Here is a 17050-nt window from a genome sequence, read left to right on the forward strand (position 1 = left end):
ACATGATTAATCTAACTTGAAATGTTTGCTATTACACAATACCAGCACTTGCTTTCATGAACCATGTTTGTTGAGTACAATTAAGATCATACACAAAACTACTCAAATGTTGAAATTGAGTTTGTATCACACTTACGATATATAATTGAGCGATATAGACTGCCTATATCTTGTGAAGTAACCAGATTATTGAGTACGATTAAAAGACCTGTGAAATGTCTTAGGAAAACCACTACCAATGTTTGAATCAATTCAAGGAGTGATTTTAGGAGCACGTGCACTGGAATAGTGGTCTCCAATACCCAACTCTCCCTCCCTCTCTGCTAATGACTTTGTTCACTACTTTTCTTTTAAAACCTCTAAAATGTGTGACCCTCCTCTCTCTCAATCTCTCTCTCTCTCTCTCTCTCTCTCTCTCTCTCTCTCTCCCCAACCTGCCTTCGGTCCGCCACATCTCCTCTAGCTCTTCTTCCCTAACTCTCCTATTGAATTAGCACCCATCATCTGCAGTGCCAACCCATCATATGCTCCTATTGACCCTTTTGCTCCCCAAACATTCAAAGCCTTAGTCCCAATCACATACCCATATCTCTCTGAGGTCTTTAACTTCTCTCTGTCTGCTGGACTCTTCCCTGCCTCCTTCAAATGTGCAGCTTTCTTACCCCTATTGAAGAAACCCTCTGCTCACCCAAACGTCTCATAAAACTATCACCTGGTTTCCCTCCTTTCCTATTGTCCAAATGTTGCTGAGAGGATCGTCTTCGACCAGCTCACTAAATAGTTTTCAGGATAATGGCTTCGGATATCCACTTCAATGTGGCTTCTGTAGTAAGCACTCCAACAAGACTGCACTCATGCATGTCTCCAAATTCCTCTCTTATGCTCGCCACTCCAAACTCTCCTCTATACTCATTCTTTTGGGTTTTCTGACAGTTTCGACACTGTTGACCACTCCTCTCTCCTTCTCACTCTCCAGGACCTTGGGTTTTGCATATCTGCTCTTGACTGGATCACCTGGAAGGTCGATTCATTAAAATCTCTTGGGATTAGCAAACCTCTGACCTCACCCCTCCACCTGTCGGCATCCCCCAAAAATCAGTTCTGAGACCTCTGGTCTTCACCCTCTGTACCTCTGCCCTAGGAAGACTTACCTGATCCGTTGCCCTTCACTATCACATTTCTGCTGATGACGCTCGAATATTTTTCCTATTTCCCTCATTCACCCCCAGTCATCTTGGAATGGATTACGCACTGTCTCACTGCCATTCATCACTTGATGGCTCTCCGCTGCCTCATGCGGATCTCTTAAAAAATGGAAGTCATCTTTCTCCAGCTTCCAATGCCACCCCTACCCTAATCTCTCCAATCTGCTTCCCGCCTGACCTTCATGCATGCTCCCTCAGCCAAGGCTCGCAATCTCGAGGTCCTTTTTGATAGCGACACACAACTGCAACAATTCATCCCTACCACTGCCTCTGCTAACCTCCTCAACGTTGAGAAACTTGATCCTTTTGTCCCTAACCAAAGTCCTCAACTTTGCTACCTGCACTCTCTACAACCTACGCGGATCCTTCCCACGTCTTCCTACAGCCCACATGCTGGTTGGCTCTCCATGCACAGCCGCTCTCTTTTCAAGTTCCTTCTCCTAGTCTACAAAGCTATCAATGGTCTTGCCCCTCAGTACCTGTATGACTGTATCACATTGTACTCGCCATCTTGTTACCTCCGATCATCCTCCACACTCATCCTCACCACCACATACCCTGCCTGTGCTTCCTCTCACTTCCGCTCTTGCTCCCTTTTCACCCCGCTCTGCTGAAACCCATTGTCCATAACAATCAAAGCCAGCCCACCTCTGGATCTCATCAAAGCTCGGCTTAAACCTCACTTACATGCTAAAGAGGGAGCTCTCTCCTCCATCCAACTTACCTGACCCCATCACTGCCTCCAATTACGAGTAATAGTTTAACTTTGTACATTTAAATAGTACTCCTCTTTAGTTTGAGCCACTTGCCACCTTAGGGTAATGTTTCCTTATAATACTTATATTTTGTTGTTTGTTTTGTTTTGACTCTGGTATGTCCCACTTGTGTCACAGGTTTCCCCCATTCTCACCTGTTTTCGATGCTTGATGGACTCTTTAGGAGGAGTTTTCTTCCGTACGGTATGGGTCTTGTACAAGCCCGCTCGGCCGTCTTCGGCTTCCAGTGTTCGTTCAGCTTCAATGTCAGGGATCAATAGGAAACTCCAGGAAGTCCAGGATAAGGAGAAGGTGCACTCGGAGGCGGGTGCACGGAATCTGGGAAGAAGGCTGAATAAGAAGGAGAAAGGATAGTAGGGGAAAGCGGAGGATCCGGGAACCAGGAAACAACAGAGTTCCGCGAAGGCGAACTACGTAGCGCACGTCTAGCCACAGCTAACAGTAGTGTTGAGACGCGCAGGGCCGCAGGGGTGTGGCTAATTTATAGAACGTGCTGCATCGGACGTGAAGGCTGGTAAGCAGCGTTCTGTGCTTACGGCCATGTTGGAAGTACAACAGAGTGTAAGCCCCGATGCGTCAAGGACCAGGAGGCCCAGAAGGGGCGTGTCCGATGGTTCATGACAGCATGCCTCCTCCGAAAACCCGTCCCGCCGGGTTTGCTTGGGTGTATGAGATGGAACCTTCTGAGTAACCTGGGGGAATTTAAATTTGAGATAGGTTCCCACGTGCGTTCACTGTAAGGGTATCCTTTCCATCCTACCAAGTACTGGAGCTGACCACGTTTATATCTGGAGTCACATATCCTGGAGACTTCATATTCCAGTTGGTCATCGACAAGTACAGGATTGGGTCTGAGGTTAGTACGAGAGGTCTGGATGTATGGTTTCAGTAGAGACGTATCAAAAACTTGGTGAATTTTCTTCCATGAGTCTGGTAATTTGAGCCAAAAGGCCACTGGGTTAATGATTTCTTTAATGGGAAAAGGCCCATAATAACGGGGGGCCAGTTTATTTGGCCGTAGATGTCGGGGTGGTAGTTTCTAGGAGGGCCCTGGTCTTCTCTTGGAATCTGCATAATGCTTGCTATGAGTCTGTGCCCTTTCTAATTGTTCTTTTGCTTCTCTTTGAATATTGATGAGTGTTTCAATCCAGGAATCGACTGTAGGAACAGGTGTAGGATGTGGAAGGGTGGAAGGTAGCACTGAGGGATGAAATCCTTGACTGCAGAAAAAAGGGCTAGCCTTGACAGCCGAATGATCCGAATTGTGATAGGAGAATTCCGCCAGAGGTATCAGAAGCGACCAATCATCCTGGTCTTTGGTAGTGAAACAACGAAGATATTGTTCTAGGGTTTGATTTACACGTTCGGTAGCCCCATTAGTCTGTGGATGATACCCTGAAGAGAGGGCACGTTGTATTCCTAGTATTCGTCAAAGGTGTTTCCAAAATTGAGATATGTATTGCGGTCCTCTGTCTGATATGATCTTGGAAGGGAGTCCATGGAGTCTGAATATGTGTTCCAGGAAAATTCCAGCACGTTCTGAGGAAGAAGGTAGCTTGTATAATGGTGTGAAATGAGCCATATGAGTGAATACATCTATGCTGACCATTATAGTTGTATACCCCCTGGAAGGTGGTAGTTCTACAATGACATCCGTAGCAATAATTTCCCAGGGCCTCATTGGTAGTGTGGGCTGCAGTAGGAGCCCCGCCGGTCTCTTGTTATCATGTTTGTTTTGACTGCAAACTGCACAGGCTTGAATGTACAGTCGTACATCAGTCTTCATTCTCGGCCACCAAAACTGTCTTTGTATTAGATGAAGGGTGTTTGTGATGCCACGATGTCCGGAGTGAAGGGTATCGTGACAAAGGTTTATTATCCTTTGCTGTAGTTTCTGTGTGGTGATGACTAAACCTTTTTCCTTGAAAAGAAATCCATCCTTAGTTCTGAGATTCCATTGGTTCGTTCCTGAAAATTCTTTCCAAAGTTCAGAGGACTGTGTTTGTATCCGAACTTCGTCCAGGAGACTGATTGCTTGAGCTACGAATATCGTGTGTGGAAACATTTTAGGGAATGACTGGTCTTCAAGGGTTTTGTAGTCAGGACGTCGAGATAGGGCGTCTTTGTTCCAGGGACATGATGAATTTGGAACTGGTATTGGGCGAAGAAGAAGGCCCAACGGGCTTGACGGCTATTCCTACATTCCAGGGCCTGTAATACTTGAAGATTTCGATGGTCTGTGCAAACCTGGACAGGATGTTTTGCTCGAAGAAGTAAATGATGCAAATCTGTGAAGGCTTGACGGATGGCTAGCAGTTCCTTTTCTATAACAGAGTAATGGGTTTCACAGGGAGTTAATGTCCGTGAAAGATAAGCAATAGGATGTTCCAGCTTGTCGTCAAATTCCTGTTTTAGGACTTCTCCAATGGCATAGTTAGAGGTGTCTGTCTCCACTAGGAATGGCCGGTTAATGTCAGGTTGTGCCAGGATGGGAGCTTGTGTAAACCCTGTTTTTAACCGTTGGAAGGCCTCCTCTTGGGCTGATGTCCAATGAAAGGGAGTGTCTTTCTTCAACAAGGCAATGATCGGTTGGACTATCTCGGAAAAGGAAGGTATAAATTTCCTATAGAAGTTAGCCAAGCCCAGGAAAGACTGGATCTGTTTCACGGTGGTCAGACTTGGCCAAGATAGTATGGCCTTAACCTTGGATTGATCCATTCCAATACCTTCTGGGCTAAGGACGAATCCTAGATAGTGGATAGTAGAGACATGGAAAAGGAACTTCTCGGGTTTTGCCAGGAGCTTGTTTTCATATAGTCGCTGTAATGCTGCCTTAACATGTTCTTCATGCTTAAGAGGGTCCTTAGAGAATATTAAGATATCGTCCAGATACACGATAACGAAGAGGAACAGCCTGTCTGAAAACACCTGATCCATGAAGCGTTGGAAGACCGCTGGGGCATTTGCAAGTCCAAAGGGCAAGACCAAGTATTCAAAATGACCAAAGGGTGTTCTAAAGGCTGTCTTCCATTTGTCACCTTCTCTAATACGGATCAGATGGTAGGCACCTCTGAGATCCAATTTGGTGAATATTACGGCTCCTCTTACTGCTTCCAGGATATCTGAGATCAAGGGCAACGGATAGCGATCCTTAAGGGTGCACTGATTTAAACCTCGATAATCAAGACAAGGTCTGAGCTCATTGGTGTCTTTCTTAGGAACAAAAAACAGTGAGGCTCCCGCTGGGGATTTGGATGGTCCTATGGTGCCATTTTCAAGGTTAGTATCCAGATATTCACGGAGGGCCTTTTTCTCTGGTTCGGATAAAATGAACATTCTTCCAAAGGGAATCACAGCTGAAGGTTCGGTTTCAATAGCGCAGTCTTCTGGTCTATGAGGAGGTAAGGCTTGAACAATAGCAGAAGAGAACACATCAGAGTATTCCTGATAGACTTTAGGAACCCGGATGATGTTTGAGACTGTGAGTGGGCCTTGATGGTTTGCTGAAAGTCCTTCCGATGGTGTCGAAGCGTGGTCCAGGAGTAGGCAATGAGACATGCAATGCTCGGAACCCAGGAACAAGGAACATGCTGCCCAATTGATGTATGGATTGTGCCTTTGTAGCCAGGGCATTCCCAAAACCATTGGGTAATGGGTGGACTTTATGATGTCAAACTTTATCTTTTCTCGATGGTGGTTTATTGCGAGCTCAACTTCCTTGGTCTGAAGGGATATGGGTCCTGAAGAAAGAGGTCTCCCATCAATTGCTTCTTCAGGTTGCATAATATTCTGGGATTCGAAAGGAATATGGTGTTTAAAGACCCATTCTTGATCTATGAATATTACCATGGCCCCACAGTCCACCAACGCCAGAATGGGGTAGGTTTCCTTCTTGGATGGCGATAGAAGGGCCTGTAAAATGACCAGATTGTTTTGTCCAGGAGAGTTCAAGGATGGAATAGATGTGGAGCAAACATCTCTCTCCCGACACTGTGCTCCATCTAGGATCGGGAGCTGGCGTTTCCCGAACGCCGTGGAGGGGCTATAGGACACTCTCTCACTAAGTGTTTGTCCAAGGCACAATACATGCATAAGCCGATATGGATCCTTCGCAACCTTTCTTGAGGAGATATGGGTCCACGGAAGGCCCCTAGCTGCAAAGGTTCGGGTTTGTTACTAGGAACAGAAGCACATTCAGTTTTCGAGGAGGTCTCTATGGGGTTCTTCTGGAAGGGTAACTTGGTCTTCTTTTTCTCTGCCTTCCTTTCCTGGATGCGGAAATCAATCTGTACAGCGAGATCCATAAGGGGTTGGTATGAACTTGGGCGTGCCACTCTGACTAATTCATCCTTGATGTCTTCATTTAGTCCTCTTCGAAAGAGAGTGAAGCAGGCTTCAGAGGACCAGTCCGCTTCTTTAGCCAATTGCTTGAATCGTGTTACATACGTGAGCATGTCCTGGGAGCCCTGCTGGAAATCGAGTAAACGTTCCTGAGCACTATTGACCTGTTCTGGGTGGTCAAACATGGTTTTAAGGGCTGGAATGACTTTGTCGTAATGATCCGGGAGGGCATCTCCGGCATTAACTAATGGTGTGGCCCAGGTTAATGCATTCCCGGAAAGGTGCGAAATGATAAAGCCCATCTTAGCCCTGGGGGTAGAGAAATAATAGGGCTTAAAAGTAAAGTGGACCAAAGAGGAATCAAGGAATCCACAAAGGTTTTTTGCTGTCCCATCGTATTTGTCTACAATGCCGCCCAATAGTACACTTTCCTTCCTGGCAGAGTCGCGGGATAAGACTAATTGTTTTAACGAGGCATTCTCTGCCTTTAGGTTTTGTCCTTCGGTCGTTAGTTCTTGCATGCAGCGTACAAGTCCGCTCTGCCGTCTTCGGCTTCCAGTGTTCGTTTAGCTTCAATGTCCGGGATCAATAGGAAACTCCAGGAAGTCCAGGATAAGGAGAAGGTGCACTCGGAGGGGGGTGCACGGAATCCGGGAAGAAGGCTGAATAAGAAGGAGAAAGGATAGTAGGGGAAAGCGGAGGATCCGGGACCCAGGAAACAACAGAGTTCCGCGAAGGCGAACTACGTAGCACACGTCTAGCCACAGCTAACAGTAGCGTTGGGACGTGTGGGGCCGCGGGGGTGTGGCTAATTTATAGAACATGCTGCATCGGACGTGAAGGCTGGTAAGCAGCTTTCTGTGCTTACGGCCATGTTGGAAGTACAACAGAGTGTAAACCCCGACGCGTCAAGGACCAGGAGGCCCGGAGGCCCAGAAGGGGCGTGTCCAATGGTTCATGACAACTTGTTTACATCCTCATAAACTGACTCTCCACTTGCTCTCATCATTGTGCCAGGACACTGTGACCTTTTCTGCCGAGGAAATCCCATCTTGCCAGTTGTGAAAGAGCCCCTGTGACCCACCCACCACACGAGGCTGCCTAGGGCATGATATAATAGGTTATTTACAACGCGCTTAATACCCAGAGGTTTCTATGCGCGGACCCGGGGATCAAACCTGTGTTGCTCCATGTCGTTTTGCTTCCAAGTCAAGCACGTTGCCCCTGAGCTATCCTTCCACAGGGAGTCTGTAGTCTTTCCTAATGTCTCCTCTCGGTTTGGCTTTACAATTCTAACCGTAATAGGCGACCAAATAGGCCGTAGTGAACTCTGAAAAAGATGGGGCTTATTTAATCTCTTGGTTCGGGTTTAGTCCCCGAGTCCATTCATGGAAGGAGGCCAAGAGTGAGCTTAAGCAACGGTAGAGAGGTTGGTGGCACTGTGCGCCTCGACACGTGCCGCCACTTGGCTCCTGTTCCTTTATAACAATAGAAAAGGGACTGGAGCCCTCAGGACCTCAGACAGGACTTTCAAGTGGGAGTCATTTGCTCCCTATTTTTTGAAGGTGGGAGTAAAATGATTTGTCCCATCAAAAGAAGCAGAGTACACAGGGGCAGCTGGGGCACCTGCGTCCGCAGTGACGGGGCAGGAGTGGCTTTTTGCCCTCGTTGTGATCTGTTTGTTTTCATACACGTTTAAATAGTTTCATTGCAGTGCCATGCCATGAGACTATTCAAACGCTTACAAAAACAAACAAAAACTCGCATTGAACGCTGGCCGGCAGGGCTTTTGTTCCTCTCCTGCTGGGTGCAGGCAGGCTTCTGTTAGCAGGCCTCTTGCAAAATTAGCAATCGCTGCTCACTTCCAAGTGGGAAGGCTGCCTCTTCACCCCTTCAACCTTGATTGTGGGGACAGTGGACACGCCAATTTCCTAGCTTTGACATTTCGCATCTCACCTTATTTCCATTCTTACTTTCCGGACTTTTTTTTCTTTCTGAATCTTTTTTCTAGCCATCTCACCTGTCAACCATCCCTTTTTCTTTGCCTCTTTCATCTTCCTGCCAGCTCCCCACCGCCCCCATGATTTTGCTGCTGTTTCTCCTCGTTCTCATAAGCGGTTAGTTAGCCCACTATCTCCCGACTGTTTTAAACCAGAGGCCACTGATTTAAAGGCGAATAAGTTAGCTCTTCATGTTATGCACCTGCCGTGCAACGATGTGCGCAACCAGAAGGCGCCTAACAGAATGGCAGAGGATAATTAGAGAGAGAAATATGAGGAGGAGGGGAATGAAGGAAAGATGGGGAGGAAGGAAGAGAAAGACAGGGAGTGGGCAGGCGATAGAAATGTGTGGAGAGAGAGATGGGGGCAAGGGGGGAGGTGGAGACTGAGGGAATGTGAACCGGAGAGATGGAAGGAGCAAAGGGAAACTAAATTTAGTATTATAGGGATGGAGAGAGGGAGTGGCGAATGGGAAAAGATAGAGAGAGTTGCTACAAGGTATGCGATGGGAGGATGGAGGGATATTGGAAAGAGGAGTGAAACGGGGGAAGGGGTGAGTAATTTAGTAGATACTATGCCCCCATCCTATGCTGAGGCTGCAAGGATCCACCATCCAACCGGTGCAGCTGAACGGCGGGCCTTTGTAAACGCAAGGCCTCTCTGAGGCCCTCCTTGCAAGGAGGCTGAGAAAATGCCAAGCAATGGTTGTGCCGTTCACCCCAGCTCCCGAGGGACAGCCTCCCAGGGACAGCTTCACTGCCCTGCCATCTTTTCAGCTGAAATGGGCCCTGAGCCTTGGGGGGGTGGGAGTGGGAAGTTGCCACAAGCCCTCTGCCCCACGCCCAGTGTTTACAGAGCCTTGCTGCCGAGGAGGCACGTCAGGGGTGGACTACCACCCAAGTCTCCTCTAGCCTACAAACCGGCATCCTGGGGGGCACTGCACACACAGACCCCCGCTCCCCAGAGCGTCTAGACGGTTCGCGCAGAGGTCGGTAAGCTTGGCCGCCCTTCATGATCGCAGCACTTATTTCTAATCAGAAACCCAGTTAAATTATGTAAAGAGATGCAGGTCAATGCCTGGGGCTGGACGCACGGGCGGCTGTTTCTGAGTAATCATGCTCAGCGGTGGGAAGCTTGCACTGTGCAGGCTGGCTGAAGAAGGGCAGAGGGGCGGCGACCATGGTGTTCGCCCAGCCGGTGCCCTGCGTGCATGCATGCCTAGTGATGGCGCTCAGCCCGGCTAATACGCAGCGGAGCGCTGTACATGGAGGGAAGAGCGACCCAAGATTGTGCAAATGTCCCGTCTTTCTACACAGACCTCCCGCCCCCCTTCTCTCTCTCGCTCTCCAGAGACCCCCCTCCTCTCTCCTACGCGCTGTCTCTCCCCTTCTAGTTCTCTTTCTTTCTCTTTCTCTCTCTGTCCCACTCTGTCTCTCTCTTAATGTCGCACTCTAGAGACCTTCCACTCTCCCTCCCTCGGTCTCTCTCGTTGTCTCTCTCCATAGACCTCGTGATCTCTCTCCCTCCTGTCGTCTCACTTTGTACCTCTTCCTCTCTGTCTCCCTCTGCCCCTCTGTCTATCTCTCTGTCCCCCTCTGCACTCTCTCTCCCAGCTGCCTTTCTCTTCTCCTGTCTCTTTCTGTCTCTCTTCCCCTGCTCCCCTGCCTTACTCCCTCTCTCTGTTGCTTTTTGCCTGTCTGTTGCTCTGCCTATATCTCCCACTCCTGCTGTCTCTCTTCCTCTCTCTCTCTCTCTCTCTCTCTCGGTGTCTCTTCCTCTGTCTCTATGTGTCTCTCTTACTCTCTGTCTCCCCCCCTCTTTCTCCTTCTCTCTCTCTCTCTCTCTCTCTCTCTCTCTCTCTCTCTCTCTCTCTCTCTCTCTCTATCTCTCTCGCTCTCTCTCTCTCTCTCTCTCTCTCTCACTCCCACTGTCTCCCTCTGCCTCTATTCCTCTCGCTCTATCTACCTTTGTCTGCCTCTCTAGCTGTCTCTGTCCCCCCCCACTGTTCCCCCTCTCTCTCTTTCTCTCTCTCTCTCTCTCTCTCTCTCTTTCTCTCCCTCTTTCTTTCCCCCTCTTATTGCTGTAGTTGAAAGACACCTGGACCTGTGCCCTGTAGAATGGTATATCAGTTTTGAAACTCCTTGTAATTCAGAGCGAGCAATGTCATCAGTACAATTTCCTTGATTTTGGGTTACAAATATTAACATGGACAGAGTTGCTGCCTCCCAGCGCTTGCACACCGAGTCTCATAACTGAGTTATGCCCAAAGGTCAAAAGGGAAGAAACATTCACAAGGGGTTCCCATCAAATCTGCCCTGTGAGAGAACATGCAGCCTGTTCACCAGGCCTTCAAAGGCTCTCAGGGTGCTCAGGGTCCAGAGCTGGCCATGAGCCTCTGCGCCAGGGGGTTCTCGCCATGATAGCGTCCTTGATAGCGCCTAGTGCGCAGGCACTGGATTTCTTGCTTGACCTCAACTCCTCATTGACCTTCATGGTAAAGATGAGCACCAGTAGGTGGATCTCCAAACATCTGACCTATGTGCAGTGGTTAAGGTTCTTGGGTTGTCCACTTTGGCCACGCTACTCAATATGCTGCTACTAGATTGATCACTGGCACGCGTCGCTTGGACCCCATCGCACCGTCTGCCCATGGAAGCCAGGTGTATCTTCAAGGGGGCCTGCCTGTCTGCCATGGACAGCTGTCCATTTGAGCACCCCTCATGGGCAATACGATCTCTGGCAATTATGCGTTCACTGGCTGAGACGGCGAATTAGGAGCACGCACTCTTAAGAACTCTAACTTGACTTGACCCTCACCGTATTTTGGCAAGAGCTCAAAACCTTCATGTTCAAGAAATTGACTAGTGGTGAAGACTCCCCCACTCCCCCACTCAGTACCACTGGAAGAGATCTGTAGACATCTCTGAGTTAAGCTCCTCCTTCACAGCAAGGGCCATGCCGCCTCCACTCCCCATCAAAGCATCAAAGATGAGATTGGGTGATCACACCCCCCTTGTTTATTCTGCTAGTTGCTTGTAGATCCCTTACTGCCAAATTCCCCCCGCCCCCCACTACCTTGTATTGATCAGTTGCTTAGCCAAGCTAGGTCTGTGCTAAAAAAATACCCAAATCATTCTAATAATACAACCCTATTGCTGAGCACCCAGGTGCTCCTTGACTGACCGGTGGGCACCATTTATCCTCCGGTCCAGCATGTTTTATACCTCAAATTGGAATGAGCTTCTGAAGAGATCTCACCCGAGCACCTACATGTTATAAGAGATTTACATCGCACACTGCTGCCATTTTCATGATCTCAGGGCACTCCGGAGGATCTGAAAAGGAAGAAGGGATTGGGACGGTTAGTTAGTGGGATGGAGAGGGAGAGCGCAAGAGAGGTTTTGCCGTCGTGTTAGCCGCTTCCGTTCCGAAAAAATAGTTGCTGTGTGTTGGGATGGGTTTGGTATTCTTTGGGTGTGTGAGTGTGCCTGGGATTGGTAGCGTGTCTGTGGTGTAGTTTTCTGTGGAGGTTTAGTGTGTTGGGTTGAGTCGGGTGTTGTAGAGGGTGTGCAGTTTGCTGTGTGATTTCAAGTTCGTGCTGTGGTAGAGGTATAGTAGGGTTAGTGGTGGGAGTGGTTTGCACGTTCTTGTGGGTTATGTTGATTTGTCTAGGTTCAGATCCTTGTATGGTGCTTGCTGTTAATATGCTTTCCTTCGTCGAGCCAATCCAGATTGGGTTAGTTCTGCTTTGGTTGTTTTTGGTTGTTTTTGGCTTGTGGTGTCACTGGTAAGAATGCCAGAGTTTGAATGTGCGCTTAGCTCTCCAGGGACACAGGGGAGGAGGAGAACTGACCGGAAGGGGTGTTATGTTTCATGGATGAGTTTTGTTGGTGCTTCTGCTTGATGGTCAGTGTCTCACTGTTGAGACTTTGAAGAAAGAAGAAGCTACTAGTTTCAGTGTTCCCTACTGGCCTGCCCTCTGCTCCTCACAAACCCCATTACCATTCCCCCTCCCACGCATAATGCAAACCCTCAAACACATGCACCTGCTGTTTAAAAGAACGTTCAGTACACTGCCCTGAAGGGCACGTTTCAACTTCTTCCTACACTTTCATTTTAAAACTAAATAGATTTCTTTTTAAAATAATCATATAGGAACAGTAAAACCTAATTAAAAAAAGTAGAGGAGCACCGCTCCCAACCACTCCCGCCCACTTTGACCTCTGGTTATGGCAATTCAAAAAGTGAAATATCTTTAGGCAGGAAGCACCGCATACAACATAACCATCTAGACACCACACAGCCCCTCCACTGCCCTCACTCTAGAACATGACATTGGTGTGCTCTAGGAAGGTTACAGTTTACCCAATCAGCGTCATTACAGCGACTCCCATCCAAAAACGGTATCCAGTCTTCTGAACGTACCTTCATACATAGAATTCGAAAATAAAACCTCCTCATTTCCCCCCATCGCTCGAGATGTGGCCTGGTGCCAGGAGTTAAAAAATGAATTTGTCACCAAAACCACAGGCAATTGCCAATCGACAATCCTGCTGTAAAAGTACTCCTGCAGAAACCGAGGCATTGCACACCCCGATCACGGCCAATACCAATTTAACACTGCCTAAATTCGATTTCCAAACATGCTCAGAAGCTGAAATCCTCGCCGAGTTTCCCAACTCAAACCTACTTCGTGCTTAGGGGATATCTGCACTGCTAACATGTATAAGGAATCTTTAGACGTACTTGCCCCATGGATTACCAAGATGGTGAACATGTCCTTCAGGGATGGTGCAGTTCCATCCTCCCTGAAGGATGCTTGGATTATACCATTACTTGAGAGGATTACTCTGGACCCCTCACTGGTAAAAAAATTACCAGTCTATGACCAACGTCCCATTTCTTCTTAAAATCATAGACAGAGTGGCATACTTACAGCTGCAGGGATTCATAGAGAGTAACAAAATCCTAGGTACCCACAAATCGGGATTTAAAGCCCAGCATGGGACACAGACTGCATTATTGGACCTTAAATCCAACATAATCGACATTGTGGAAAAAGGTCATACATCACTCTTGATCTTATTGGACCTCTCAGCGGCCTTCAATCTCATTGATCATAACCTTCTGCAAGAGAGGCTGAAAGGCATTGCCAATTGTTCTCAGAGGGCCACCCAATGGATTGTATCATTCTTAGGCCAAATGGCTGTTGAAAATGCTCATGCCTCCCCTATTACCACCACCTGCAGAGTGCCACAGAGATAATGTCTCTCACCCACCTTGTTTAATGTCTACATCAGGCCTCTACATGACCTCCTGGACAACCTAGTTGTCCAATATTCAAATTATGCTGATGATGCCCAGGTGCTCCGGAAGTTGTCAGGTATTCATTCAGAAGACACCAAGGCCCTGAACAAGGTGTATACCGCAATTCCATCATGGATGACTTTAAACTCCCTGGCCCTTAACCAACGAAAAGACAGAGCTTCTCATCATTGCCTCCGGCCCTCTTCTAAAGAAATTAAACCCATCGTATACACACGCTCTCAGATTCCCGTAGCCGAATGAGTTAAGACACTGGGGGTGTTCCTGGACTCAGAACTATCCATGAAACAGCAGGTTTTGCACATATGTTTTTCTTGTGGCTATGTGACTAAACTACTACACCAAATCAGGCTCTACTTGTCAATTAACAACAGATCTTACTTGCTCATGGCCTCTTGAATTCCCGGCTCGACTATAGCAATAGTCTGCTTACTGGTACCTAACAAGCTAATCTACATCGCTTACAGACGACATAAAATGGACAATTAGAGCGATATATGGCCTGTCTAAACGAGACCATGTTACCTCGTTCAGAAAGACCTTGCATTGGTTGCCCATCAAACAGAGGATTACTCACAAGATACTGCCCCTAGCATATACATGCTTGAACATTGTTACTCTCCAATACCTGACCAATCGTTTTGTCATCATGCAGCCCACGCGTAAACTACGCTCTAATGACAATCATAAATTAGTACAACCACGTTTTAAACTGGCAAAATTTGTCAGTTTTGACGTATATGTACAACGGGAGTGTAACACCCTTCCTCTCTTCCTAAGGACATCCCAATCACTGACAGAATTCAAGAGAGCTACTAAAACGCACCTGCTCAACTCAGCTGACTGACACAGCTCCTCCACTTTTCTGCTTGCACCCATCTGACTGCGGAACCCCTGCTTGTGTTTGTTTTTTGTGTGCCCTGAGACCAGCGTGCATGTGGCCCGGTATACAAATTAAATAATAATAATAATAATAATAAAATAATATAATAATAATATAAAGTATGCACATCAGAAAGATCAAGTTGCAAAGATTTCTCTAAAACCTGCCCCCCTGCAATGTGACTCAGTGTCCCTGGGAACAAGGAAGTCGCTGCAGCAGGGAGTGGGCTTTAGGGATGGTAGTGCTATGCCTGGCCCTTTATTGGGTATCAGTGCGCATACCCAATAAAAGGGCTCGCCTGACGCACACCAAGCAGTGGACGAGCCGAGACCCAAGTAACAGCAACTGTGTCGCTATTTGGGTGTCGGGGGCACCGAGCAACACCGCAAACAATGGCGACGATGTGGTGAGATGCCTGTGTGCGACGCACAGCACGCCTGGCAACATTGTTGGCCTGATTGATCCACCTCAGCAGGCTGCTGTTTGGAGAGCGGTTGGGTGTTCGCCCCCCACCCGCAGAGCCGCGAGATGGCAGATCGAGGTCAGCAAGCCAGCGGTCATGCTGCAGGCGCAACGGTGAGTCTCCTGATGCCCTATTTGACTTGATTGAAAGCATTCAATGATCTGGATAGCCGGGGCTACTCCCCAGACTTTTTGGAAACTCCCAGACCACATTCACGTGGTCTGGCTTAAAAAAAACAAAGACAATAAGAAGAGGAAAAGGCCCTGATCAATCCACCTGTGCATAGTCTACTTTGCTTCAGGCTCATGTAGGGCCCAAGTGTCCTCGGCAGCAGCCCCAGTACCATAGATCTGGTCCAGGGAGATGGTCGCCGTCCCCTTCAACCGGGATCCCTTGTCCCATTCACGGAGTTCGACATCAGTGGGTCCCCGGCAAGTCTAGGGCCATGTGGTTGGAGCCGCTCAACATGTATTACGACGCAACTGGGGAACTGAGCAACCACGTGAAGAAGTCCACCCGCCTGTACTCAGCGAGCCCAGCAGTCCACAGAGTCTTTAAGACTCTCAGACCTGTAGATAAGATAACTCTTATGCAGCTGCCATGGGGGCGTTGGGTGAGTACTTCACCCCGATGGTTATCATCGACTACGAGAGGTTGGTTATGCCGTCAGCAAAGCAGAAGGAGGGTGAGAGTTTGGACAGTTTTCACTGGTGGATGTGACAGCTTGGTAATTTACTTCATTGAAATTACTTCGACAGCTTACTTCAAAATGTATTTTTTTTTATGGGTGTGGTCCCCCAAAAGTCCCCTTCCCGCTTCACAATAACCCTTACCCCAAACCCCTGTCCACCCCCTTTTTCCCCTTAATCCCCCCAAAAATTAATGTCGAAGTCAACTGTCGATGGAATTTCCTCGTAGTGACTTACTTCGGGGAAGCAACGCGACCGTACCTATATTTCAGGGCACCTTCGCTAGCGCTCCCTGGTTATGGAAACGAGGGAGCGCCAGCTCCGCCGTCTTTCAGTACTCGGCCCTTATGGTTTTCCTCTTTCTGAGACTGAGGCTAATCTTTTCACCACAATCGCTGAGAGGTTAATTAGTGTTCTGCATTCCCCCAAGCAGAGACTTCTCTCCTTCTTAAAGTGGCACTTTTTTTTCCCACAATGCCTATTTCCAATAATTGCCCCTCCCTACCCTCAGATAATGCGACGGTAACTTGGTTAGGATGCTGCATTTGTTTTACACTCATAGATTGATTACTTTGTTGATGGATGCACATACTTGGGAACTCCTAATAGGACTGATATGCACCCATGCTATCGCAGAGCACTCTTCCCCCACCGAACCCCACCTCCCCCCTTCCTCCCTGTGCTTGTAATATCTATTTCCTGCAATTCCATCCTCTTATCGCCCCCTCGCTCATTTTCTTTTCTCCAGCAGACTAAGGTCTGGGTACGCCTGGCAGAGGCACAATATGCCACTCTGCAGAGAACCCTAGGTGCTCTGACACCACACCACTAGTGGGGTGATTTAGCAGATTATAGAAGCATTTTAACATGACCTAAGATAGCATAAGCCTTTCCACAAGGGAAGATTGGTAACTGATCCCAAAATGAAGGCCCCATTCTGTCATAACAGATATAAAAGTGAAGAATATAAATATAATAAAATTAAGCATTAATACCCGATCCGGCAGGCTGGATCGCGTGGTAGCGGGCCGGGGCCCGAGTTAAATGCCTGAGCATAGCAAGGTCGCTTAATGAGGGCCACGAGCCGTTACCACCGGAACCAGTCCGCCGGAGAGGGTATTAATGCTATTAGCACCCCGGGCACCCAACCCGGTAACCCGGGGTGCTGATAGCATTGTATTTTGATTCAATGAACAGGACGCCTCACGGCGTCCCGGTCATTGAATCAAAATACTTCACTAAGATGGCCGCCATGGATCTGGAAGGCACGGTTACATGCGGCACTGAGATGAAGGGGTATATTGTGGCTCTCACATTGGCCAGGCGGGAAGCTGGGATGTAGAGACAACTCAGTCATTTTTCCACATC

General features: G+C 48.1%; 1 protein-coding gene across 2 annotated transcripts in view; it reads left to right on the forward strand.

The window, feature by feature from the left end:
- Positions 1–17050, forward strand: part of LOC138488307 (LHFPL tetraspan subfamily member 7 protein-like) — a 941289-nt gene that overhangs the window by 17315 nt on the left and 906924 nt on the right. The gene's annotated exons all lie outside the window — the stretch shown is intronic.

Source organism: Ambystoma mexicanum, chromosome 9, assembly GCF_040938575.1.
Source record: "Ambystoma mexicanum isolate Mex_15411 chromosome 9, UKY_AmexF1_1, whole genome shotgun sequence".
In the NCBI taxonomy this organism is placed as follows: domain Eukaryota; kingdom Metazoa; phylum Chordata; class Amphibia; order Caudata; family Ambystomatidae; genus Ambystoma; species Ambystoma mexicanum.